This window comes from Hylobates moloch, unplaced genomic scaffold, assembly GCF_009828535.3.
Source record: "Hylobates moloch isolate HMO894 unplaced genomic scaffold, HMol_V3 SCAFFOLD_12, whole genome shotgun sequence".
In the NCBI taxonomy this organism is placed as follows: Eukaryota; Metazoa; Chordata; class Mammalia; order Primates; family Hylobatidae; genus Hylobates; species Hylobates moloch.
Window position 1 is genome coordinate 59,877,155 of NW_026652287.1, and position 26,702 is coordinate 59,903,856.

At 43.1% G+C, this 26,702-nt stretch overlaps 1 long non-coding RNA gene across 1 annotated transcript in view; it reads left to right on the forward strand.

Moving 5' to 3' along the window:
* Window positions 1–26,702, forward strand: part of LOC131380782 (uncharacterized) — a 34,705-nt gene that overhangs the window by 1,730 nt on the left and 6,273 nt on the right. The window lies entirely within an intron of this gene.

A 26,702-nucleotide genomic window follows, 5' to 3' on the forward strand; every position in this document is an offset into this window, starting at 1 on the left:
ATTGTCATATTATCTGTATGTCATTTATTTGTTTTTCTTGACTTATTGTCCTATACGGGACCTCTACTGTAAATTTTAGTCAAAGTGGTGAAAGCAGACTTCCTTGCTTTTTTCCCAATCTTAGGGGAAGATTTAATCTTTCATCATTAAATATGAACTTAGCTGTAGGTTTTTCATAGATACTCTTAATCTAGTTGAAGAAGTTCTCTATATTCTTAGTTTGCTAACAGTTTTTATTCATGAATTGCTGCTCAATTTTGTCCAATGCTTTTTCGGTATCTATGATTGCAATTAGTTCCTGCTATGCTATTTAAAATCTTGCAAGAAAAACCTCAGTGCTTATGGAAAAATTGGGGTGACAGGCACCACACTAAAAAACTTTATCAGTGACACACACAAGAAAAGAAAAGATGAGAACCTAATAAACATGGTACCACTGTTTTCCACATATTACTACATAGCTGATTTCAGCTCAATGCAGTTTTTTGCATTCATCTAGTTTTCCTTGATAGCAAAATTGTGCAAAAGCAAACACAAAATTCAAATTGTTCTTAACATGTGAATTGCATTGAAACAAATTCACATTTCAAAACAAGTGTTACAGCAGAATTTATTGTAAATGTTTGTGTTTTTTAGTTTATTAATAAGGTAAATTGCATTGATTAACTTTTGAATGTTAAACCAGTCTGCCGTTCCTTGGATAAGCCCATTTGGTCATGATATATTATTATATTTGTATTTTTCTGGATTTAATTTGTTAAAATTTGTTAGGGGTTTTTGGATGAATATTTATAAGGTGCGTTAATGTGTAGTTCTGTTTTATAGTAATGTCTTCGTGTTATTTTCATATCAGATTAAGGCTGGCTATGTAAAATGATTGAGGATATATTTCTTCTCCTATAATTTCTGGAGTGTTTGTGTAGAACTGATATTGTTTATTCTATAAATAAACAGTAGAATTCATTACTCAAGTAAACTAGGCCTGAGATTTTCTTTGTCAAAAGTTTTCAAATGATGAATTCCATTTCTTTAATAGATAAAAGGCTATTCTGGTTATTTACTCCCTCTTAAGTGTGCTTCAATAATTTGTCTCTCAAGAAATTTGACAATTTCTTACAAGTTATTGAATTTACTGACACAAAGTTATTTCTCATATCTCATTATTATCCTTTCAAGTTCTGTGGGATATGTAGTGATGTCTGTTCTTTAACTCCTAATATTGGTAATTGCTGTGTTCCTTTTTCCCCTTCATTTTTATTAATTAGTCTTTCTAAAATTTTCTTCATTTATTGATACTTTGAAGAACCAAATTTTGTTTTCATAGATTTACTCAATTATCTGTTGTCTATTTTATTAATGTCCAATCTTTATTATGTTCCTTTTTTCTGCTCACTTTGGGTTTCAGTTGCTCTTCATTTTCTAATTCCTTCAAGTAAAAATTCAATCATTGGGTTTAGTTTTTTCTTTTCTAATGTAAGCTTTAAATATAACCAATTTTCTTAATTATCACTTTATCTATAACCCACACATTTTGATTTTTTAAAATTCAGTTCATACTATTTCCAGGCCATAATGTTGTTTTATTTTTCCTGTGATTTGTTTTTTCACTCACGGATTTTTAGAAGTATGTTTTTAATTTTCAAATGTTTGTGGTTTTTCCAGACACCTTTCTGTTATTGATTTCTAGGTTATTTCCACTGTGGTCAGAGAATATACTTCTTATTTTTCAATTTTTTAAAAATTTATTTAAACTTATTTTATCACCTAGAATATAAGCTACCTTAGTGAATGACCCATATAGACTTGAAAAAATGTGCATTCTACTATTTTAGGATTTTCTCTAAATGTCCCTAAATGTCACTCAGTTTTGGTTAATTGACAGTGGTGTTCTGGTGAATGTTTAACTGAATATCTGGAAAGAAAAAGTCCTGATATGTAGTATTTGATACCTTCTGTGGTATATGCATTCTTATCATGGCTGATTTTAAGCTAACAATGTGCTGTCACCAAACGTGGAGTTGGGAAGAGAAGTATACAAATTTCTTTCACTAGCCAGTGCAAGCTAGTTCTAGCACACCGCAGCGATTGTGGTATTCAAATCTTCTGTATCTTTGTTGCTTTTTGTCTGTATATTCTTTCAGTTACTGAGAGATGAATGTTGTATTCTCGAACAATGATCTCTGATTTTTCCATTACTCTTTTCAGTTCTTTCAGTTTTTGTTTTAATGTAATTTAAAGCTTTATGAAGTGTATATGCATTTAGCATTTAAGTGTGTTATAACTTCTTGATAAGTTGATCCCTTTATCCTTATGAAATGTACTTCATTGTCACTGGTAATTTTCTTTTCTTTGGAATATACTTCTCTGATACTAATATAGCTACCCCCAGCTTACTTTTGATTAATGTTTATATGGTGTAGATTTTTTCATCCTTTTACTTAAAATTTTTTGAATAATTTCGGATTTACAGAAGACTGCAAAGGTAGTACTGAGATTCCTTGCATAGCTATCACTCATCTCTCCCTAATGTTAACATCTTAAACAACTATGGCAGATTTGTCAACATTAAGAAATTAACATTGGTGCATTGTTATGAACTAAAGCACATTCTTTACCTGGATTTCCCCAGGTTTGCTACTAATTTCCTTTCATGTTCCAGGATTCTATCCAAGAGTCCACATTTGTATTTAGTTATTGTGTCACCTTAGTCTCCTCTGGTCCATGAAGATTTCTCAGTCCTTTTATTGTTTGTCATTGCCTTTATGCATCTAAAATGTACTAGCCAGGTATTTTGTAAACTGTTTCTCAATTTGGGTCTGTCTGACATATTCGCACGTTTATACTGGGATTATAGAACGTGAAGTGTCCTCATTACATCTTTTAGGGGTAGAGTATGATAAAAATGACACTATTACTGATGTTAACTTTGATCATTTGGTTAAGTCTGCCAGGTCTCTTCACTGTAAAGTTACTATTTTTTTTTCCATACTGTATTCATTGAAAATGAGTCACCAAGTTCCCAGAATTAAGGGATTAAGTTATACTTCCTAGAGGGGAGCGAGTATTTATATGTAAAGTTATAGAGTTATAGGTATGTGTGTGTATACACATACACACATATACCTACAATTTTATATTTAAATATACATATATAAATATATATTATACATGTATATACACATATACATAATGTTTATTGTATAAAGTTTTTCAAACATTTGTCCCTTTTCCCAACCCCTTGCTTATTTGTAATTTCTTTCCCTAACACTGAGAAACTTGGCTTCCTTTATTTATAAATTACTAATTTTTATATGTAAAGCAGTTTTATTAATTGCTAAATATATCCCTGTGAGAAACACATTTACCACTTAAGGTACTGTGTTTATATATAGTTTTTTTTTTTTTGTCTTTATTTAGGTCAGCACCTTTTTTATTCATCCCAGTGGTGATATTATGTCATATTTGTAATAGGGTTAGATTCATTTGTCAAGGTCTACATTCCGTCCTGGGATCTTTCAATATCCTGGTTGACTTCTTAAAGAAAATTCCGCACTGTAAAGTTTTCTTTGTAGTGTACAGTTACGTTGATTTTGAGATAAAAAAGCAGTACCATCTATCTACCACCCATGAACCATACAGAATAGTTTCATCCATTCTAAACATTTTCTTCTCTGTCTTGTTATAGTCAATGCCTCCCCACTCCCTAACCCCTGGCAATCCTGATATGTTTTCTGTACCCATAATTTTGTCTTTTCTATAATATTATATAAATGAATCAGAAGGTAAGTAAACTTTGTTTCTGACTTCTTTCATTTAGCAAAATGCACTTAAGATTTATTCATTTTGTGTAAATCAATAGCCCATTTCTTTTTATTGCTGAGTAGGGTTATTCCATTGGATAGCTATACTGCAGTTTGTTTGTTCACTTACCTGTTGAAGAACACATCAGCATTCTTTTTCTTTTGCCCTCTCTGTGCCCTATATTTAAAGTGCATTTCTTTTAGACAAGTCTTGTTTTTATATACAAGCTGACTTTTTTTAATCAAAATATTTAGACCATTTACATTTAGTGTAATTTTTAATATGATTAAATTTATCATCTTGCTATTTGTTTTTTAATTTTCCCATTTGTTCTTTTTTTCTGCCTTCTTTTGGATTAGTTACTTTTTAACTACATTTTATTTCCACTACCATTTTGTATTTTAGTTTTCTAAAGTTTAAACATACATTTTTTAACTTACCAATTTACTTTCAAAAAATATCATGCCACTTAACATACTTTCTAAGATTCTTAGAACAGTATACTTGCATTTCTTTCCTTACTTCTTGCTATTGTTCTTATATGTTTAATTACTTTTTTATTAACTTTTAATGTGAAGTTCCAAACTAAGAAAATGGCCTCTAACCATAAAGAACAGGATCAAATCCTGGCTCTCTTACTTACTCACTGTGTAATCTTAGGCAAATCACTTTACATGTCTGTTCCTCAGTGTTGTGGTAAAGTTGTCTGTAAAATAAGAAGCTTGATATGAGGAATAAGTAAAATAAGGCATGATATGCATGCCACACCATAGCTGGCACACATGAAGCAAGGGAACACAGTCTCCCTTGTAGACCAAACACCAGAAAAAGTTTGTTGGGAGTGGAGAGCTAAAAGTGAACAGTTTCCCATCTCTGAGCACACTCATTGCTTGCTACTCATAGTCTGGCCCTCTGTGACACCAGGAAACAACAGCAGATGCCAAAATGAACCACAGCAGCAAACCAAGGGTGCCCATCTTTGTCAACACCAACAGACATAACTGATTCTTTCTCAAGAAAGAAATTAAACTAAAAATCAGTTATACTTTATGTGCACTCCCCAAATCACAAAGACTAGGCTGCTAAGGAAACTTGCTTCTGCAAACTTCAAGTGTTGAACTTAAGTGGTGAGTGCTTTTGTCTGCAGACACCACGTAGGATGCCTGCTGGAGATTGGGGGCTTCAGAGCTACCTTATTTTCTTACTTCCTGGACCAGCTGGCTGCCTCTTCTCCTGAGCTGCTAGCTTTCTTCTGGAAGGATGGATAGGCTAATGCACTTGTGAAGTAAGCTCTGGGTTCAGACACACCTGGGTGTAAATCATGGCCTGTAATTCATTAATCATAACCCTGCAGAAGCCACTTAGCCCCACCAACCCTCAGTTTCCTAATCTATAAAATGGGAATAAAAATGAAACTTAACGAGATAATGCATTTTAGCTAAGAAGAGTAGTGGGATAATATTCTAAAATATTAACCAATCTTCCCTTCTCTTCCTCTCTTTCATTTATCCCTCAGTTCATTTTGTTTCTATCTCTTAGGCCCTAGGCAGAATACAGCAGCAGAAAGCAGGCAAAGAAAGGAGTCTTTTCTGACTGTAGATTTCCAGATGCCTAGGCCCTAGGGCAGGGGCAAGTCTCAGAGGACAGATTCAGGAGACAGAGAGATGATGAAGGGCCATGAGTGTGGGCTGTCAGATTGGAAACCAGTCTGAATTAAATCTGGGAGGAATGAAGGAAGGGAAACGGAAGGGTGAGGGCTCTGTTTCCAGGCCAAGTGCAAAGAGGCAGCACGGCCCCAATCAGTTTTGTGGGATCCATCAATGGCTGTAGAATGAAAGGGAGAGGAGACAGGGCCCAATTGCCTGGGCTAGCCTTTGAGTTACACTGGCTGGGTAGTCTGTCCATGCACACAGGCTCCAAGTCAGAGGGAAGCCCAGGATGAGGCAGGACCCACAGAGTGGCCCCTCCACACCCATGAGTTCAGAATGCCAAGCTTGATGGAGCTTGTGGGCAGGACCAAAACCTCCTTGGAGGTGACCTGCATGGACAAACCTCCAAGGACCAGATGAAGGGTGCACAATTTAGCAAAGAGATGCCACCAGAGAAGGGAGGGTGGTATGTGAAAATTTCTCTCTGCTCTTCTGCCTCTACAACTGCATTTTGATGAATTCGTGCAGGTTAAATGAGTTTATTTCACAATGTGACTTGACAGTAATAATAACACAATCATGACACACAACCAAGGTCTCAGTTTTTGGCAGTGATCATGGGTGCATTTAATATGCCCAACAATCTGCTAGGCACCAGGGCCTGGCTATCAGGGAAAGAACTCCTGCAACTTGGAGTCCCTCTCCTTCACTCAGCTTCCTCACAAGACCTCGTGGAAGGAAGAAATCCTCTTTAAAAGCAGTGATATTCATGCTTCAGCATTTGCTGAGCCCCTGCTGTATACTGGGACCAGGAAGAGACCCTGCCCTCATGAGGTTGTCAGTAGATGTACATTAATCAGTTAAAGACAAAAGTACCCTCAGAGTGACCAGTTTCTAATGAGCAAGCAGAACTTGTGGAAGGCTGGCTTCCCCCTATGGCCTCTTATAAGTGTTTAAAATCAATCAATCAATCAGTCAATTCATAGCTGTTCACTGAGTCCAGCCTGGTAGTCTAGGGCTCCCCTGGCCCAAGTGGTCTCTATGGAAGTTGCAGACACAGAGGCCCCCTCCAGATGCTGTAACGGATGTGAGAGCATTTGGCAAACAAGAAACTTCAATCAGACATGACAATTTCTGCTATGATGCTTATTGTTATTACTGCAGTCATTGTTGCTATCACTGTCATTAATACAAGCAGCCATTGTTTGGAGGAGATGGCCTGATTGGAAAACAGGACCAGGCTTGCACTCAGGATCAGGGTGTCTGCAGGGAGCAATGAGCACAGGACGGAGCCTCAGCCTTCACTTGATTTCTTGCCATTCCTGGGTCTCTTTTTACCACATCCACGATGTCACTGGGCCCTCTACCGCTCACTAATTATATTTTCATTACGTCCACTTACCTCTTTTACAGAACCAAGTGTGGTTTTTTTGTTAGTTTTTTGTTCTGAGACAGGATCTTACTCGGTCGCCCAGGCTGGAGTGCAGTGGTGCCATCATAATTCACTGCAGCCTCGAATTGCTGGGCTCAAGCAATCTTCCAGCCTCAGCCTCCCAAAGCACTGGGATTACAGGCCTGAGGTACCATGCTGGACCTGTATTGTTAAAAGAAACATTCCACAATTATCACCAATGGGAAGTCCCTATTATTAGACATAAATAGGAAACAACAGTTCAATAAATACAATGATTAAACATTGTTTGTAAATTGTAGCTAAATTCAGCCCCATGCCCCAGCTCTGAGATAGATATCACTCAACAGAGAGCCTCAGGATGGAATGAAAAATATAGTGGGGTAATTTTCTCATCGTGGAATCTATGTCATTTACTACTTTGTGCCTCAGCTTTAAGTCTCTGGCCAGCCATTTTCTCCTGTTGTGTGCAAGTTGATCTAAAAATCCCCACCCAGGCCCATCCCACATTCCTGCTTCCTGCCCTCAGGGCACCTTGCTGGGCGGCACTTATGTCAGCCTTCTCTCCTTTACTGTTTTTTTTTTTTAATTAAAATAGAATTTATTTTTTTGATATATAATAATTGTACATATTTATGAGGTACATGTGATACTGTAATACAGGCATACTATGTGTAATGATCAAATCAGGGTAATTAGCACAACCATCACCTTGAATCTTTATCACTTCTTTGTGTTAGGAACATTGCTAATCTTTTCTTCTAGCTGTTTTAAAATACACAATATAGTCTTGTTAACTATAGTCACCTTACTGTGCTATCAAATGCTAGAACTTATTTCTTCTAACCATATGTTTGTACCCATTTACCGACCTCTCTTCATTGCCCTGCCCACAGCCCCCACACCCTCCCCAGCCTCTGGTAACTATCATTCTACTCTCTACTGCCATGCAATCAACATTTTAGCTCCCACATATGAGTGAGAACATGTGATATTTGTCTTTCTGTACCTGGCTTATTTTACTTAACATAATGACCTCCAGTTCCATCCATGTTGCAGCAAAGGACATGATTTCATTATTTTTACTGGCTGAATACTATTCCTTTACCCATTCATTCATGAGTGGACACTTAGGTTGATTTCATATTTTTGCAATTGTGAATAATGCTGCAGTGAATATGGGGGTGCAGGTATCCCTTTGACATACTCATATTCTTTCCTTTGGATAAATACTGAGTAGAATGATTTTATCTCCTTTAGTGCCTTACCCCTGTTCCGTAGAGTCACCTCCCAAGTAGGCCACCTCCACATAACCCTGGCCTCCAGCTCTGCTTTCAGGGAAACGTAAGATAAAGCATGGCATCTTTCCAGCCCCTAAAACTGCCTTGTGCACCCCAAAGACATGAGTCCTATAACACCAGCTCCATTACCTGTTAACTGTGAAACCTGAAACAGGCCAGTTAGCGTTTCTGAGCCTGCTTGCTTGCATGAAATAGTGGTAACCGTGCTTACCTTACAAGTTAATAGGAGGACTAAATGAGTCAATGGCATACAGCAACAGTTTTAGGAAAAGGCAGTGGTTAGGTTGGGCATGGTGCTTCATGCCTGTAATCCCAGCACTTTGGGAGGCTGAGGTGAATGGATCACGTGAGGTCAGGAGTTCGAGATCAACCTGACCAACAGTGAAATCCCATCTCTACTAAAAATATGAAAATTAGCCAGTCGTGGTGGTGCGTGCCTGAAGTTCCAGCTACTCAGGAGACCGAGGCATGAGAATTGCTTGAACTCAGGAGGCAGAGGTTGCAGTGAGCAGAGATCACACCACTGCACGCCAGCCTGAAGGCCTGAAGGACAGTGAAAGACTCTATCTCAGAAAAAAAAAAAAAAAAGCAGTGGCACACTCAAGGAGCCCACCCAGGTGCCTGGAGACTGGCTTTTGGCCTGCAGGTGGTGGTGAGGCAGTGCAAGTGTGACAGCTGCTGACAAAGAGATACTACTTGCTTTTGCAGAACACACAGATCTATAGGCCAGTGTCAGCCGTGGGCCGGTGCTCACCTAGCGTTTGTTGTGGGGCTGGCCCAGCTGTCTGCATTGTTGGGGATGTTAGAGTGGCCCGTTCTGGGTGGAAAGTCGAGGTCCAGGAGGTCTCTAGGTAGCTGTCCTCTGTCTGATAAAGGATCCTTGGGGCTTTCTGTCTGGCCACTCTGGAAACCATGGGCCATTGCAGCTACTAGCTCAGCCCTGATGGGGAGCCCCACACATCAGGCTTGAGTCCTTCCACTTACTCTTCTCTTTCTCTGCCTCATCTGTTACCACTCCCTGCTGGCCTCCTCTCCTACCTGCAGCCCCTCCTGTGCATCCAGCTGGAGGTCTGGCCACACCAACAGCTGACCTGGTTCCCTAGACTTTCCAGCCCATGTCTTGGACATGCAGTTCCCACCCTCTGCTTCTCTGCAAATTCACCATCTTCCTTCTGAGACTCCTGTCCCTCAGATCTCCTGCAGAGACCTCATCTTGCCATCTGATGACTCTGGGATGCACCTCCTCCCTCAGCCTGTGGATTCCTGAAGGGCAGCACCTAGTCTCTGTCAACTGCCCCCTCAAGCACAGATGCTGTGAACAGGAGTCAGCGTTGGCTGTGTACCTGGCTGCCTTTCTGCCCCCCGCCCTCAACTACCTCATCCCACTCTGCCCTGGGGGTGGCTTCAGATGAGTGAAGCTCAGCTCTGGACACCCTGGACAGATTGTTGTTTCCCAACTGTGTCAGACTCGTTGCTGCCCTTTGCACATTCATTAGCTCTAATAAAAATGCCCTTCCTGCAGGTCCTCACACACTTGTCATTCAGGTCTCAGTTCACATGTCACCTCTTTAGAGAACTTCCCTGACCACCCACTGTAAGGTTCCACTTCCTCCGTCTGAAATGATCTGATGTGTTTTCTTAGTAATGCATGCTCTGCCTCCACTCTAGAGCATGAGGACAAAAATCCTGCTTATCCTGTTCCCCCTCTACCCCCAGGTTGCTGGCACAGGGCGTGGCCCATAGGAAGTATCTACATGTATTTATTGAATGAATGAATGAATGAATGAATATATAAACCAATCAATGAAAAAACAAACCAATCCTACCAAAAGCCTCAAGACAGACACGAGTGGGAGGACTGGGTAGGCATTACTGTCTCCAGTAACAGATGAGGCACTAGAGTCAAAGAGTGCTCACCAGAGAGATTGACAGCCTGGAGCCAGCAACACTGCTGTTTTTGCCCTGGGCTCCTTCTCTCACCCACCTCTACCCACCAGTGAACACCCACTGGACATCTGGAAAGGGCATCTTCTCCATCCCTGACATCACTTTGGTCAGAACTGCGCTGGCCTCACTTTCTGATTCATAATTCAGCACCAGCAGCTCACTGCTCCAGTCAGGGATGAAGCCTCCCATTCATTCAAGATGTTTCAGAACCTCTGCTGCATCGCCCCAGAGGCAGCACAGGGCTTGGTACAAAGGTGGATGCATCACAGGCTCTGCATCCCTGGTGTTGATTTCTATATGTATATCCCACCTATTTGAGTGCCAGAATTTATCAGGCAGAGACCAGGTCATTATTTCAAAATTTCTTTCTATTTCCCCCTTTCCCTAAAATCTGAGGGTGGGGTGCTTCTGGAAAAACAATGCGGGATTATAGGTAGACTTTTCTATAAAATAAACATGATGGCATGAAAATACTAAAGGAACCAAGATGACATCTTCAGAAAGATTATTTTTGGAAAATAATTCATTCGAGAATTAATAAATAGCGCTAGTGTGACAGAGTGTTTGGGGGTGTTTTTTGTTTGTTTTTTTGGGGGCAGTTATTATAAATTGTCTTTTATTTTAAAAAATAGTATCAAATGCTATATTATAAATAGCAATTTTTGCAGTTTTATTGAAATATAATGGATACACAAAAACAGCACATTTAAAAAATTTTTTACTTTAATTTCTGGGATACACATGCTGAACGTACAGGTTTGTTACATGGGTATACATGTGCCATGGTGGTTTGCTGCACCTATCAACCCGTCATCTAGGTTTTAAGCCCCACATGCATTAGGAAATTGTCCTAATGCTCTCCCTCCCCTTTCCCTCAACCTCCTGACAGGCCCCTGTGTGTGATGTTCCCCTCTCTGTGTCCATGTTTAATGTGTACAATTTGATGAGTTTGAAATATGCAAACACCTGTGATACCATCCCCAAAATCAAGGTAGTAGGTACACTTAACATCTCCTGGAGTTGCCATGATGCTTTTTTCTTTATGGTAAGAACTCTTTGCTTGTTTGTTTGTTTTGAGACAAGATCTCGCTCTGTTGCCCAGGTTGGAGCGCAGTGGCATGATCTCAACTCACTGCAGCTTCTGTCTCCTAGACTCAAGCCATCCTCCCACCCCAGATTCCTGATTAGCTTGGACTATGGGCATGAGCCCCCATGCCCAGCTAATTTTTATTTTTTTTTTGTAGTTTTTGTAGAGACGGTGTCTCACCAAGTTGCCCAAGCTGGTCTCAAACTCCTGGGGTCAAATGATTCACCCGCCCTGGCCTCCCACAGTGCTGGGATTACAGCATGAGCTACTGTGCCTGACCTGAGATAAGAATCCTTAACATGAGATCCACCCTCTTAACAAATTTTGAGTGAACAACATTGTTAACCATAGGCATTATGTTGTACGGCAAATCTCTATAATGTACTCATCTAACATAACCAAAATTTTATACCCACTGATTTTTTTAAATATGGTGAATAGACAACTATTTTCTCCTTACTCCAAACCCAGAGCTTCTAAATTGGGTTTTTGAACCCGGGGATTTGAACCTTGGGATTGAATCTGACCTGCAGTCTATGCTGGGATCCACAAAAGTGCTTTTTTGTTTTTTTATTTTTGTTTTTTTGTTTTGTTTTGCTTTGTTTTTGTTTTGAGATAGGGTCTCACTCTACAGCCCAGGCTGGAGTGCAGTGATATGATCTCAGCTCACTGCAACCTCTGCCTCTAGGGTTCAAGTGATTCTCCTGCCTCAGCTTCCAGAATAGCTGGGATTCCAGGCACGCATCACCACTCCAGGCTAATTTTTGTATTTTTAGTAGAGACAGGGTTTCACCATGTTGGCCAGGCTGGTCTCGAATTCCTGACCTCGAGTGATCTGCCTGCCTTGGCCTCCCTAAGTGCTGGGATTTCAAGTGACAGCCACCGTGTCCTGTCCAAAAAATGCTCTTTCTATTGCTGCTGGGGGTAATAATACTGCTTTCCAAAGAGCTCTACAGTTTGCAACAAGTCCCCTCCTGGCTGTGGCATGAGAGGTACTTCCTGAGGGAGACAGAATGCATGTGATGAGCAGATCACACTACAGTGTGCGACTTGCTCACTGATTCCAGCATTCGGTTTGGGCTAAACTGTGTTCTTTCCATTATCTTGGTTTAAAAAATATAGTTTTTTTTTTTTCATTTTTTTTTTAAATCAGGATTTTATACATACCTGGAAAATTAGGAAGTGGGACCACACTGGGCGTATAGTTCTCCAACCAGAGCTGAACCATGCTCTCCCCAGCAGACGAGCTCTTAGGTCCTGCCTGCTCTGGTCCTCACCTGGCCTGCTTTGCTCTTTAGGCCTCCTTGTCTGTGACCCTGGTTTATAAGAACCATGCTTCCCAGCCTTCCTCCCTAAATACCCTAGAGCACAGATCACCCCTCCACCGTCAAGCAGCTCTGTGAATAGTCAAGGTTTCTGCATAAGCACATTATTTTGGAGGCTTAGGTTTCATCTTGAAAAAATGTGTTTTCCATTTTATTATATAACAGGGCTATGTATATTTTAATTAAAATTTATATGTTTTTCTTCCCAATGTATGGACTAAAAGTGTCCCTCCAAGAAAATGTGCCAGGCTGTTCTGAGGCTTTGAGTGTTCCAAAGGTGTTAGCTCAGGGTGCCTTCTCTCCAGTTTGAAAAATACAGGCTCTCCCAGTATTCTTGCTCATCATGTCTTTAGTTTCTTTTTGAAATCTTCCAAGTTCTTAACTTTTGGGCACTTTTTATAATAAGAAATTAAGTGCCCTTAATTTGGGGATGTTGATCTGGCCCTCAGAGCTACAAGCCCCTTTGGGCTGGCCCCAGTGCTTGTGTGGGGAAGGGGCCAGGCCCCACGTCCACATGCGACCTGGCTGGCTTGTGCCTGGAGCTCCTGGGCATCACACACTCAGCTTGCATAGAGCTGCCCTCGGAAACTTTTGCGGGTTATGGCTTATGAAGGGTTCCGGAGAGTTCAGACGCAAATCGATAGCATGCATTACAAGAGCGCATGAGCTAACAAAGATGCTGGTGGGCCATGCATCTTAAAACAGCTTCTTGGGGACTTTAATTGTCGGGATGTTCAGGAGAAGAATATGACCTTACGGGGCATTTTCCAGAATAGAATAGTCTATATATTAAAAGGCAGCAAATGATTCATAACTGGTTAGCGGCGGGGCCTATGGGTCCATGTTTCCCATGTGAATTTTTTTTTTTCCGCATTGCAAACTCTTACATTAAATTGTGATAAATGAAGAGTGGGGGCTACTCATACAAATCAATGACTCTAGTGTGTGTGTCATTAGCCTGAGAGATGCAGGCAGCGGTCAGTCCCATAAATCATGTGATGATCTGCTGTCTGCAACACGATGCAAGCAAGCAGGCACATTAGGGAGGTTAAGGAATGAAATTAATCTGTGCATTTTCCTCTCCCCCTGCCTCCTTCCCCATCACCTGGTCATACGGAAAGAATTAAAATCACATGATCCGAACTAAACCAGCTCCAGAACAGTAAATTGGTTAAGTTTGACTTCACCTTTCAACTCCGAGTTAATTATGTATTAGGGGATTAATTTATTCACAGGCACTGGGAAAGGAAATGGAGAATGGGAGAAACCTGCCAGGGCCTCTCATCCAGGTGCCAAAGTTATTAATTACTCTGGCTGTGCCACAGGCTACCTGGACAGACCCTGGGGTGGGGGGCTATGGGATCGGCCATGGATATGGCAGGGTCTGTCCTGCTCTGAAGATCAGCCACCTTGGGTTGCAGAAAAGGCCCCAGTCTGTGTTCCACAGGGATGCTTGTGATGCTTGATTGCTGGAGTATCTTGGAAGCCTACACTAGAAGGAGCCTTTCCCCAGGGTGTGTAGCCAAATTACACTTCAGATGGTAACTGATACCTCTTCCAAGGCCACTCGCCTTGCCTGGAACTCCTCCAGTGAAAGGCAGCTCTCCATTTGCAAAACTACCCATTTTACACATGCAACTTTGATTTGCACAACTCAGGGGTCCTACTCCACCCCCTTGGGATCATATGGAATACTAGGACTACGTCTCCCCCGCACTCATGATGCCCCCTGTTCACCTGAGGACGGGGAGCATGTTCACCTCAAACGTCCTCCAGGGTGCCTCTCCAATGGCAGCCTTTGCAGGCCTCTTGCCATTGTGGTCTTCCTGGGAGGTCAGTCCTGATCTCTCTTCTGTGGTGCGGTCCCAGCCAGGTGAGAACAGCTGCAGGTGCAGCGGTACCCAGTGGAGCTCCTGGAGATGAGACCTGGAGCAGATAGGGGAGGTCCTTTCTCCGTACCGCTACCTGGTGGTGATTGGGCACCAGATCCAGCAGGAAACCCCAGGAAACTCCTGCCTATTTAAGGGTCATGTCTGACCACACCCAGAAACAGCCTCTCAAGAGAGTCCAAACGCTAGCATCATCTCCATGGAGCCATGTAAGAGGAATTGTTAGACACATTCGTCCATTTGTTGTTAAGACACAAGGATGCTGAATGGATTTGACACAGACCCTTTGCTTATAAAAGCTCACAACACCCAACATGAATGGTAGCATTAATGCTCTGTGTGTGTACAGCACTTCACAATGTTCTGAATGCGTTCCCGTGTGTATGGGACATTGTTTAATCTTCCCAGCAGTCCATGAGTTGGGTCCAATGATTCCCATTTGACTTCCTAAGGAAACTGAGACTCTGAGAGTTTAAAAGACTTGGCTGAGTTCACATGCCTGGGAAGTGGCTCAGCCACCATAAGATTCAGTTGCAGGAAGGATGGGACCATCTAGGGGCTTTCTTCCTATCAAATCTACGGATGGAAAGTTCTCAGAGTCCAAGCACCCATGACTATCTCAAGAGGTTCTATGCAGCTCCCAGATCTGTGTGCTGTGCTCCAATAGGGTTACAAAAACAAGTTGAGCTAACATCTAAAAACTAAAAGCTTTCATAGAAAGAAGGGATTTTGGCTTCCCTTGAAAACTTGGAATCTGGCCATTGGGCTGACATTTCACTGTAGTGATACTGGGTGCATGATGAGTGATGGCTCCACTCCAAGGGGTCTGAGCTCTCACAGGCTCAAGAGACACATTTTGGCCAGTACACACATTGAGACACTGACCCCCCAAATCCTCACTCTGCTCAATGACCCAGTGGCCCTCCTCTAACCCTCCCATAACCCAGTCTTACTGCTGCCCCCTTCTCCTGGGGCACCCACGCATCCCTGTCCTGCCCATACACTCTCTCTCCCTCTCTCTCTCTCCAAGCCCTTCTTGGCTTCAAGTCAAGCTCTGGTCATTTCACCAGCTCCTCTGCCAGCCTTCTCCTTCCTAAGCTCCAAAGGATTTTTCAGCTGGTTGATGCAGGTGAGCACGCCAGAGCCAGATGCACCCTAGAGACATCTAAATCCAACCTTCTTGTCTGTAGTAATGAAATTAAGGTGAGACAGGTTGCCTGACCTTCTATGTCACCAACCCCATTCCCAGACCCTCTCCTGGCCCCAAGATGCCACCCTGATCATGTTGCTATCTGAATGTTCACCTTGCTTGCTCTTTTGGGGAAAAAATACCAAAAACACAGAGAAAAGGGAAATATTGAAATCCGCAACATTCAGAATTAACCAAAAATCAAAATTTGCCATATTTGTTGCAGAAGTTTAAAAAAAATCAAGGAATTCTGAGTCCTATCCAGGAAGCTGGCTTCATTATACTCTTAAGGTCTCTACACATCTCTTCCTGATCCCCTTCCATTCTCTTCCTCCAGAAGGAAGCAGTATTGTGACTTTTTCTCCAAATCCTTCTAATCTATGTTTACACACACACACACATGCACACACGTTTGTAAATTACATATATTGTTTGGTTACATGCATGTGTTTAGATCTACATAAATCACTTCTACCTTTTTCCAACACCATTGCATTTTTTAGGTTGATATGGTTTGGCTGTGTCCCCCCACTGCAAACCTTACCTTGAATTGAAGTTCCCATAATCCCCACATGTCATGGGTGAGACCTGGTGGGAGGTAATTGAATCATGGGGGCGGGTTTTTCCTGTCCTATTCTCATGACAGTAAGTCTCACGAGATCTGATGGTTTTATAAAGGGGAGTTCCCCTGCACACGCTCTCTTGCCTGCCACCATGTAAGATGTGCCTTTGCTCCTCCTTCACCTTCTACCATGATTGTGAGGCCTCCCCAACCATGTAGAACTGTGAGTCCATTAAACCTCTTTCCTTTATAAATTACCCAGCCTCGGGTACATCTTTATTGGCAGCATGAAAATGAACTAATACAGAGGTCGACTCCCACCCTCACCTGTAAATCCAGCCTGGCCAAATCCCATCCTCAGAGGGATATAGGATTTTGTATCCCAAATCCCCTTTATAATTACTTAATTAATATTTTTTAGACAGAATCTCACTCTGTTGCCCAGGCTGGAGTGCAATGGCACGATCTCGGCTCACTGTAACCTCCGCCTCCCAGATTCAAGCAATTCTTCTGCCTCAGCCTCCCGAGGACCTGGGACTACAGGCATGCACAACCACACCCAGCTAATTTTTGTATTTTTAGTAGCGGCAGTGTTCACCATATTGGCCAGGCTGCTCTTGAACTCCTGACCTGTTGATCCACCTGCCTTGGCCTCCCAAAGTTCTGGGATTACAGGCATGAGCCACCCTGCCTGTCCCCCTGATCCCTTTTTGATGGGCATGTGCATTGTGGATTTTTTACTATCACCAATGAAACTGGAACAAAACTCTGCATCTTTTCTGGGGTTTGCTAACGAGGTCTGCCTAGAGTTTTATTTACCCTCTAAATGTGTCATCGGTCCCTCTCCTCAGTGGGACTGAGACCTTCTGGGGGCCCCTAGGGACCACATGTGACGATACCCAGCACAGGCCCCATTTGGTCCCTCAGTATTTTCCCTGGCTTGTGTGGTCGCATCTCTCCCTTAGCTCTCCACTGAGGCTGCACGTGCTGGTCACACAGCCCTCCAGCTGGCTATGTCCCCACATGTAAGCCCCAGGGAGCCCCAGCCCATGGCCTGTGAGTCTCAGGCCCATTAAACCTCTCACTTTGTATTTCCTAATTCCTTTAAGAAATCCCCAACCTGTCTCCTTGGATAGAAATAAAATAAATGTAATATCTATTGCTATCGCTTAAACACAAATTGTGGTATTTTTTATTAAATACTCTGTTGTCAAATGCTTGACATTCCTCATAATAGATAAAAAAGCAACTAAAACTAGTTATTTTCTGTTACCTTAGAGGCTTGCAACATAGTTTGTATTGTATTTACTTGTTATGTTCTGCTTGTCGCATTTCATTATAAGCACGTGAATTATTTTCCCTATTAAATTAAAAGGCAATCTCCCCGCCCCCAGCTACCCTTGAGCTTGTATAAAAGGTGAAGATCTGGAGCTATGGGCTCTGGGAAGCCACCTGGTGATCAGGGTTACAGATCCTCTGCCAGCTCACAGTCCTTCTCTGGCATAGGCTGGCCCAGCCCCCATTCTTGGTAATGGGATCAGGCGAACCACCCCAATAAACTGTGTGGTGGGGAAAGGCTACATGTATCATTGCTCTAGCCTTACAATCTTTTCTACCCACTGTTTCTTATCATCATCATAGCATCCCTATAAGGCAGCAGGTTGGGACTACTGTACCCATTTTACAGATGAGGCAACAATCCTGAAAGGAGCTTTTGAGTTATGGTCAGGCTTAGGGCTAGAGCCCTGCAGCTTCCACCGCTTCCACCAGCACTGTTGCCCCACACATGTGCCAATTGGAGGTTACCATGCACCAGACGCTTGGGGAATCATTTCACGTGCAATGCCTTCTTTGATCCTAACAGTAGTTCCTTGAGGTAGAAGTACTGTTATCTCTCCTTTATAGTTTTTATGAAACTGCAGCTCATGGAGGACAAAAAAGTGCCTCTAGTTGTTTAAGTTTCACATGCAAGAGCTGAGGTTGGAGCCAGGTCTGTCTGACTTTAGAGCCCAGTTCAGAAGCAGTGAGAAGAAACATCTTCAGCTCTTTGGGGTCACCATCTCTTTTAAGAATGGGATGAAATCCGTGCCCTGACCCCCTTCCCTCAGGGAGTGCTTATTTCCCACATCACTGGCATTTTACCTATCATTTTATGAGCTGCTGGGACTAGCTGGAACTCATGTCTGGACCCACACAAGTCCTGTGATCCAGGTCAGAAACTCCCTCATGAGAGCTTGGAATCAGATGCTTTTGTTGTGTACACAGCCTAAATCAATTGCAACCTCACCAAATGCTCTGTCTCCTGCCCTGCCTTTCCTTCATAAGCTCTTTCTGGCAGCTGAGATTTTCCAGACTCAGAATTTGAAATATGTTCCAGTGGAACTTGGGAGAGTGGAGTTTCTTACAGTGCTGGGATTTGACCTGTTTTTCTCTGAGCCCATGGGGACTTGGAGAGTAATGAGCCTGTGCACCCCTGTCAGATCCTCCCACTCTCTCAGTGCTACCCTCCCTCCCGTCATGTCATGGCACTTCTTTGAAAGAGGAGTTGATACCTGAGTAGTAATTCATGGTGCAGATGCACCGCGTTTTCCTTACCCACTCATCCATTGAGGAGCAGTTAGGTTGGGTCCAAATCTTTGCCATCGTGAATTGCACTGCAATCAACATACACCTGCATGTGTCTTATTTATATAATGATTGCTTTTCCTTTCGGTAGACGCCCAGTATGGGATGGCTGGATCAAATGGTAACTCTACTTTTAGTTCTTTGAGAAATCTTCATACTATTTTTCCATAGAAGCTGTACTAGTTTACATTCCCATCAGCAGTGTCTGAGCGATTCCTTTTCACCACATCCACCCACACATCTTTTTTTTTTTTTCTTTTAAAACATGGCCATTCTGACTAGCATAAAGTGGTATCTCATTATGGTTCTAACTTGCATTTCCCTGATGACTAGCAATGTTGAACATGTTTTCATCTTTGTTGCCATTTGTATGTCATCTTTTGAGAAATGTCTACTCATGTCGTTCACTCACTTCATAATGGGATTATTTGTTTTTCTCTTGCTGATTTGTTTGAACTCCTTGTGGATTCTAGATATTAATCCTTTGTTGGGTGTACAGTTCCTTCAGATCACCTGCAAGCCTGGCAGGTTCTCTAGCCAAGAGCCCAGACAGGCTTGGTACCTGGCAGAAAGTCATGAAAGCTCAGTTTTCACATCTGTAAAATGCAGGACCCTTTCCAGATACTTCCATGTCAGTGAGAGAACTCTGACTCCTTTATTTCTAAGGACCACATACCTTACTATTTCTCCTCTCGCTACTCATTTAGACAGTGGGCCTCTGGTTTGAGCTGTTCTTGCTGCTTAATCTTACAGAGAACATTCTCAGGATTCCCGCTATCTTGATGTGTCTCTCCGCACCAGCCACTCCATCACCTGAAAGCTCTGTAGTAACACAGCACCTCTCAGCTGAGGCTCACTTCCCTAACACAAGTGCTTCCCAGCATGCACTGATAACACTCGGCCATGCAGGGAGAGAGGAGCTGATAAGGCCACATGCACATCAGAAAATGATGCCTTTTAAATGCAACAGCCACCTTACTCTGGAGCTAAATCACAGCACTGAAAAATATCTACAGGTACCTATGGAGGAGGAAGATAAAAGAAAAAATACCTGTTTTTGGATGGAAAATAAGAAGCCATGAAGAATAAGGTTTTCATGCATGGACTATGTCAAGGTCCCATGATTGCCAACAAGACCACCATGATGGAAGCATCTTCTTCATTGGCCAATGGACATCAGTGCAAGGATGGTTGTGCATGGAAAAGAGGAGGCAGAAGGGCAGGAGGGACCTGGTCAGCCTTCAGAGTGAGCAGACTCTAAACTTGACTTCTGCCTGGCCCATTGGATCATACTGCTCATGCAGTCCGTTTGGGTTTTGTTTCCTTTGGGGACCTCTTTCACTCCCACAAATATCCTACAACCCTTGAGTAGTAATTAAAACCCATCAGAGATTAAAATAGAATTAGGTATGGTAAAAGGGAGCTGAAACAGTGAGAAAGGGAGGAGAAGGGAAGAAAGATTAAGGCAGACAAGGGAACCTGTGGAGAGAGTGAGAGCTAGAGACAGAAGGAGAGAAGAGGCAGGGCCATGGAAACAGACACACCGTCTCTCTAAGTCCTTCTCAAAGACACTGGAAGAGTTCTGGAAGCCGAACAGGTATGGAACATGGCAAGCAGTGGAATGGAGAGCTCAGCCCATTTTCTGGATTTATAGGGCCCCAGATCACACACCCTGGAATTTCTCATGTTGTTCTCTTTATTACCCATCCCAGACCTAGATTTTCAGCCTGCAAAGGCACTCTTGTTTCATCAAAACCAGAATTCCCACTGTGTTTTTGTCAAGCATCTTTGACTTCCTCCTGGGATTCTCATCTGCCTTTTGTTTCAATTCCATATCTGTCTACCCTGTCTTCTTCTTCTTCTTCTTCTTTTTCTTCTTCTTCTTCTTCTTCTTCTTCTTCTTCTTCTTCTTCTTCTTCTTCTTCTTCTTCTTCTTTTTTTTTTTTGTCTCACTCTGTCACATAGGCCAGAGTGCAGTGGTGTGATTTCAGCTCACTGCAACCTCCGCTTCCTGGGTTCAAACAATCCTTGTGCCTCATCTTCCCAAGTAGCTGGGATTATAGGCATGTGCCACCATGCCCAGCTAATTTTTTTATTTTTGATAGAGATGGGGTTTCACCATGTTGGTCAGGCTGGTCTCCAACTCCTGGCCTCAAGCGATCCACCTCCCTCGGCCTCCCAAACTGCTGGGATTACAGGTGTGAGCCACTGCACCCGGCCAACCCTGTCTTCTTCTTTAGGTCAGAATTATCTTGATGCCTTCCCAGACCACAGCTGGTAGGCTGCTTCCTCCACCACTCTGACGGAACTCAACTCAGTCCATCGTCTCCACCCCATACCAGGAACTCCAATTGGCCAGCAATGTCTCCCCGACAGGGGAAGGGTTTCTCTAAGCTCAGAGGGGTTGACAAAGTGGAAACTGCCCACTCTAGAGGTGGCTTCTTCTCCCCAAGGCCAGCACAGAATTCTCCTAGGCCGTGGCATTCTCTTGGAGAGCATCTTGATGCAGATGAAGGGTGCTATATAAATCAATGGATCATAAATCTGTTGGACAGCACTTATACAGGTAAATGCATGTATGTTATTCACTCAGTGAACCTTCCTAAAAAAGATAATATGCTCAATATCTCACTGTGCTGACATGTTTCAACTCAATTGATAATGGGTCAGGATTGAGCAAAGCTTACAGAGTGAATTACCTTTTAGCCATCCCTTCCAGTTTAGGGTTGCAGTCACCAACAAAATCAATGTCAAAGGATTCTTGTTGTCTCAGGCAATACCAACAGTGACTCCTAATGAAATAAACCATTGAAGCCTTTTAATCAGACCACCTGCCTAAAAGGAGGAAGCCATCCAGAGGAGGCTGGGGCTCTAGGGACCTATTTTCCCCTTACCGGTCAACGCCTGAGTGATTCTTTAATTGTAGTAATGATGTGCTTACCCTGGACCCAGACACTCGGGCAGCAAGAGGCAGCAATTCTCTGGGGGAGAGGGTTGGCGTGACCTCAGCTGGGGCTGCACAGGTCCCCGAGCAGGGCTGCATCACCAGGGGCCGTGCAAATGCCTCCAGGTTAGGGGCCTGTTTGACTCCCAGACATGTGATAAATCTCTATTGAAAGAAAGCCCTGCAATAAATGAGCCCTGCTCTACATGTGAATTCTAGGGTCACTGTTACAAAAATAGGAGCTGGCTGCAAATGTGACCGTCAATGGGCTTCTTCCTCTACCCCTTGCTCTTCCCTCCTCCCCGACCTGCAAATTTCTGAAAAATTAGCTAACATCACCTTAAATATATTTAAATATTAGGAAGCTGAAGGGAGTCCAAAAACACCAGAATTGACCTAGAAGCTCTCTGCAAGGCTCTCTTTTGTGTCCACTGATTCACTCTGAGGCACATTTATGGTTTCCTTCTTCTTTATGGATCATCCCTGGATTTTCTTTGGAAATTCATCTTTCCCTCATGCTCCTGTCTGAGGGTGCTCTTCTCTTAGCTCCGTGGTGGACCCAGGATTCAGTCTGTATTAGTCTGTTTTGCATTGCTATAAAGGAATATCTGAGGCTGGGTAGTTTACAAAGAAAAGAGGTTTATTTGGCTCATGGTTCTGCAGGCTGTACAAGCATGGCACCATGAATTTTTTTATGGAGAGACCTCTAGAAGCTTTTACTCATGGCAGAAGGTGGAGGGGGCCAGGCATGTCACATGGCAAGAGGGAGCAAGAGACATACCAGGCTCTTTTAAACAACCAGCTCCTATGTGAACTAATAGAGTGAGGACTCACTCATTACCATGGGGAGGGCACCAAGCCATTGATGAGGGATCCGCACCCATGACCCAAACATCTCCCATCAGGCCCCACCTCCAACACTGTGGATCACATTTCAGCATGAGATGAAGAGGGGACAAAACATTCCAATGATATCAAGGTCTAACTTAGTCAGTAGTTGATTCCCTAATGAATCTCATCCTGTCAACCAGAGTGTCAACTCAGGACTTCTAATGGGGCGACTAACAGTGAAAGGCCTGGTTCTCTCTTTCTGATCAGACATGGACCTTTGGAGTGTGTTTCTGGTTGGTCATTAGCTGGTGAAAAGCCCATCTGAAAATGTGACCCACACCAAGGAAGTTGAGATAAGAGGCTAAGGCAGTGATTCCAAGCCTCAGGATTCCTACCTGAAGTTCTGACCCCCAAGCAAGATCTTCTTGGATTATTTGGTTTGTGAGCCAAGAAGTTCCCTCTTCACTCTGGCCACTTAGGCTTGGGGTTTTATCTCCCTTCTTGTCCTCTTCCTCCCTCCTCCTCCTTCTCCTCCCTCCTCCTCCTTCTCCTCCCTCCTCCTCCTTCTCCTCCCTCCTCCTCTTTCTCTTTCTCTCATCTCTTCTTCTTCTTCTTCTCCTTCTTCTCCTTCCTCCTCCTCCCTCCTCCTTCTCTTTCTCCTTCATCTCTTCTTCTCCTTCTCCTTCTCCTCCTCCCCCTTCTTCTTCTTCTTCTTCTTCTTCTCCTCCTTCTTCTTCCTCTTCTTCTTCTCTTTCTTTTTCTCCTACTTTTCCTCTCTCTCTCTCTCTCTTTCTCTCTCTCCGTTGTCACAGGCAATCAAAGAATCCTAGTGGATTTCGCCCACCTACAAGAAAAAACTCATGAGCATTGGGAAATAAGGCTTCTTTCCATCTGAGGAAGAAGCTCTTCCTGGGAATCCACGGAGGAAGGGCTCCTGTGCTCCTGTGACCACAGCACCAACCCATGAGGCTACTGGTTTTGAGTACTAACCAATAAATTTACAAAGAGCCCTTTAAAAAGCCCTAGGAAAGAATTGAGGGCACAGATGGGAAGGGAGCTGCCTCTCTTGGAAAACACATTAAAACAAGAGCCACTATCTGTGTAGCTGGTCATACTCAGAGGCACAAGATCCCTTGAAGTCCAATTTTTGTGATTGATGATGATGGCTACAGAGAGGAGCTCCTGCTATGGGTAACTTTGTTGAATCCCCAGTGTGTCCAGAATGGCCAAGAATGAGTCTCTCAGCAGCCAGCACCCCTTAACACTTCCCATGAAAGATCGTTCAGGTCCCTAGAAAAGATCCATTCATACTCTGGATAGCTGGATCAGTGGAGATGACAAATAAGGTAATCAGGCATGCCAGTAAGTTGGAAGAAACCAAAGTCAAATCAACAGCGTATGAGTTCTCCTTTCCCTCGGGTCTATGTGGAAGCTTCCTAGATGTCTGAGCACCCAGACCCCAATAACTTCCTCTCACTCTCAGTCCTCTTTTGGGGCCAGTGCCATGGGACCAGTTAGTGCAATGGAGGTCCAACATTCTGCAGGATCCTTGAGTAGGAAGCTGGTGGAGCACCCACCGCCCTTTGTCTACCACGGTGATGAATGGTTGTTGACACGGCTAAATAGAGGTATTATTAGTAGATTACATCTGAGAGGCTGGACTCGTGCAGAAACAGGGCAACAAGAGCCCTGGGCCCTGCTCAGCCCCCAATTAGTCCACAAAAGCCTAAACCACCAGGTCGGGGATAAAAGTGAATAAATGTTTCTAAATTCTTATCTTAAACACACTTAAGCTTAAAGCTATTTAACTGGGGCTTTAAAAGCATGTGAGCTTCCTGGAGCCCAGCTACCTGCCTCATTCTCTTGCTCTTATTTTTGCTTTTATCCTTTTAGTCTTGAAGAAGCCTAATTAGAAGCTTGAACAGGGCTCTCTCTCCCTGCCCTTAAATCAGTAATTGGCTTCAGTGCAGAGACTGTCAGGAAATTAACACATCACAACATGACAGCTGTTAATTTTTTCTCCTTATTTGTCATATGAATCACCGCTGATTTGCCGGAGTGCATAACAAATTAGTGGGCTGTAATCAGCGGTCTCTCTTCTGTGAGCTGCACCTTCCCTTTTTTTTCCCTTTTTCCCCCCTCTCTCTCTTTTTCTCTCTCCCCCTACAGTCCATTACTTCACTGCCTCAGCAGAGATGACTGTTCCTAGGTGTGTCATTGTCAATAAATCAGAATAAGCAAATGCTAAAAGCGCAAGAAGCTCTTTAAACTTTGATGAAGGCTTTTAGTTACATTTTTAAACTTACACTCATAACTTGAATCTTTTTTTTTTTTTAAATTGTCACTCCCTGGTAGTGATAGACTGTCAGGTTTCCAGTCATTTCCTTATCCAACGTGCCAGGGAAGGTGGAACTCCAAGTGTCATTTGCACAAGTTCTGGCTGACGGAGGAGGTGGAAGAGGTGTTAAGGAAGGCAGGGGAAGGGAGAGATATCAGAGATTGCAACAGGGTCAGACCAAGGCACTTTCCCTTTTGAGTGAGGGATTTACGGGAGGCCAGGTATGGTGGCTCATGCCAGTAATCCCAGCAATTTGGAGGCCGAGGTGGGTAGATCACTTGAGGTCAGGAATTCGAGACCAACCTGGCCAACATGGTGAAACCCCATCTCTATAAAAAAAAAAAAATACAAAAATTAGCCGGGCATGGTGGCATGCACCTGTTGTAGTGCCAGCTACCCGGGGAGGCTGAGGTGGGAGAATCACTTGAACCTGGGGGCGAAGGTTGCAGTGAGTCAAGATTGTGCCAATGCACTCCAGTCTGGGCAACAGAGTGAGACCCTGTCTCAAAAAAAAAAAAAAAAAAAAAAAAGGGAGATATTTAGGGGAGAGAGAAAAACGGGAGGAAGAATGGGAGGTGAACACACAGGATGGGATTCTGGAATCTCATCCTCCTCAACCTTTCCAACTTGACTTATTGTCCACTGTATCTGGGTCATTTGAGGAGTGTGGGCCTTTGTTTGAATGCCTTTGTAGGGACAGTCAGGACTACCAAATAGAGTCATGCGTTCTCAGACTTTATTCCTCATTCAGCCTGGCAGAAGACCTATTGGTGGGCCTTAAACTCAATACTTATCACCTCCTGAAAGGAGGGAGCATAGGAAGGATGGTATCACTGGAAGGCTTCACCATGTGGGTTTCAGTTCTAGACTCTAAGATTTGCCAAACAAATCTGTGTTCTCTGCATCCATACTGTGGATGCAGAAGGGGAAAGCACTTCTTCCTTCTTCCTTCTCAGCCTGGACCTATTGTAATGACAAGCCCATGTCTTTCTAACCCGGGGCCAGTAGGGAGTTGGTGGTGGCTTCACATCGGGGCACTGCCTCTCAGGGACCTATCAGCATGTTCTTTTGGCTATTACAGACTGATGTTGAACCTAGGGGTGAGAGTATTTCAGGGGTGAATTTCTTCTTTCCTTTCATTTATTACCCATCCATGCATCCATCCATGCACCCATCCACCAATTCATCCATTCATCCATCCACCAATTTATCCATCAACCCATATATCCATTCATCCACCTACCCACCTATCCCTCCATCCATCTACCCATCCACTCATCCATCCAGTCATTCATCCATCCATTTACCCATCCATCCATCCATCCATCCATCCATCCATCCATCCATCAGTGTACTTTGCATGCAGCAGCATGGCATGAGCCCAATGCATGAACAGGAGGTCAGAGGGAGAGTGTGGGAAATGCCATCTATCTCAAGATAAGCCCCTCTCAAGGTACTCCAGGATGTCCCCATGGTGGACCTGGAGGAGGGTGAAAAAGCCTTGCATTCTTAACCATAGCCATAAGCAGCTGGGTTATTCTATGTATCCATATTGGTCTTAAGTCACCCTTTTCCCAAGAGTTACTGTAATGACTTTCTTGCACTGAATTCTAATTTGGCTACTTGAGAGTTGAGTTTAGTTCAGTTTATCGAATACATTGGCAGGACTATTATGCACTAGATACTAGTTTAGGAGCAAAAAATTCAATAAATTAGAGTCTATGCCCTTGAAAATTATATAATTTTTAGAAAAGCTGTCATAATTTTAAAACTGTATTTTGTTTGTGTGTTTGTTTGTTTGTT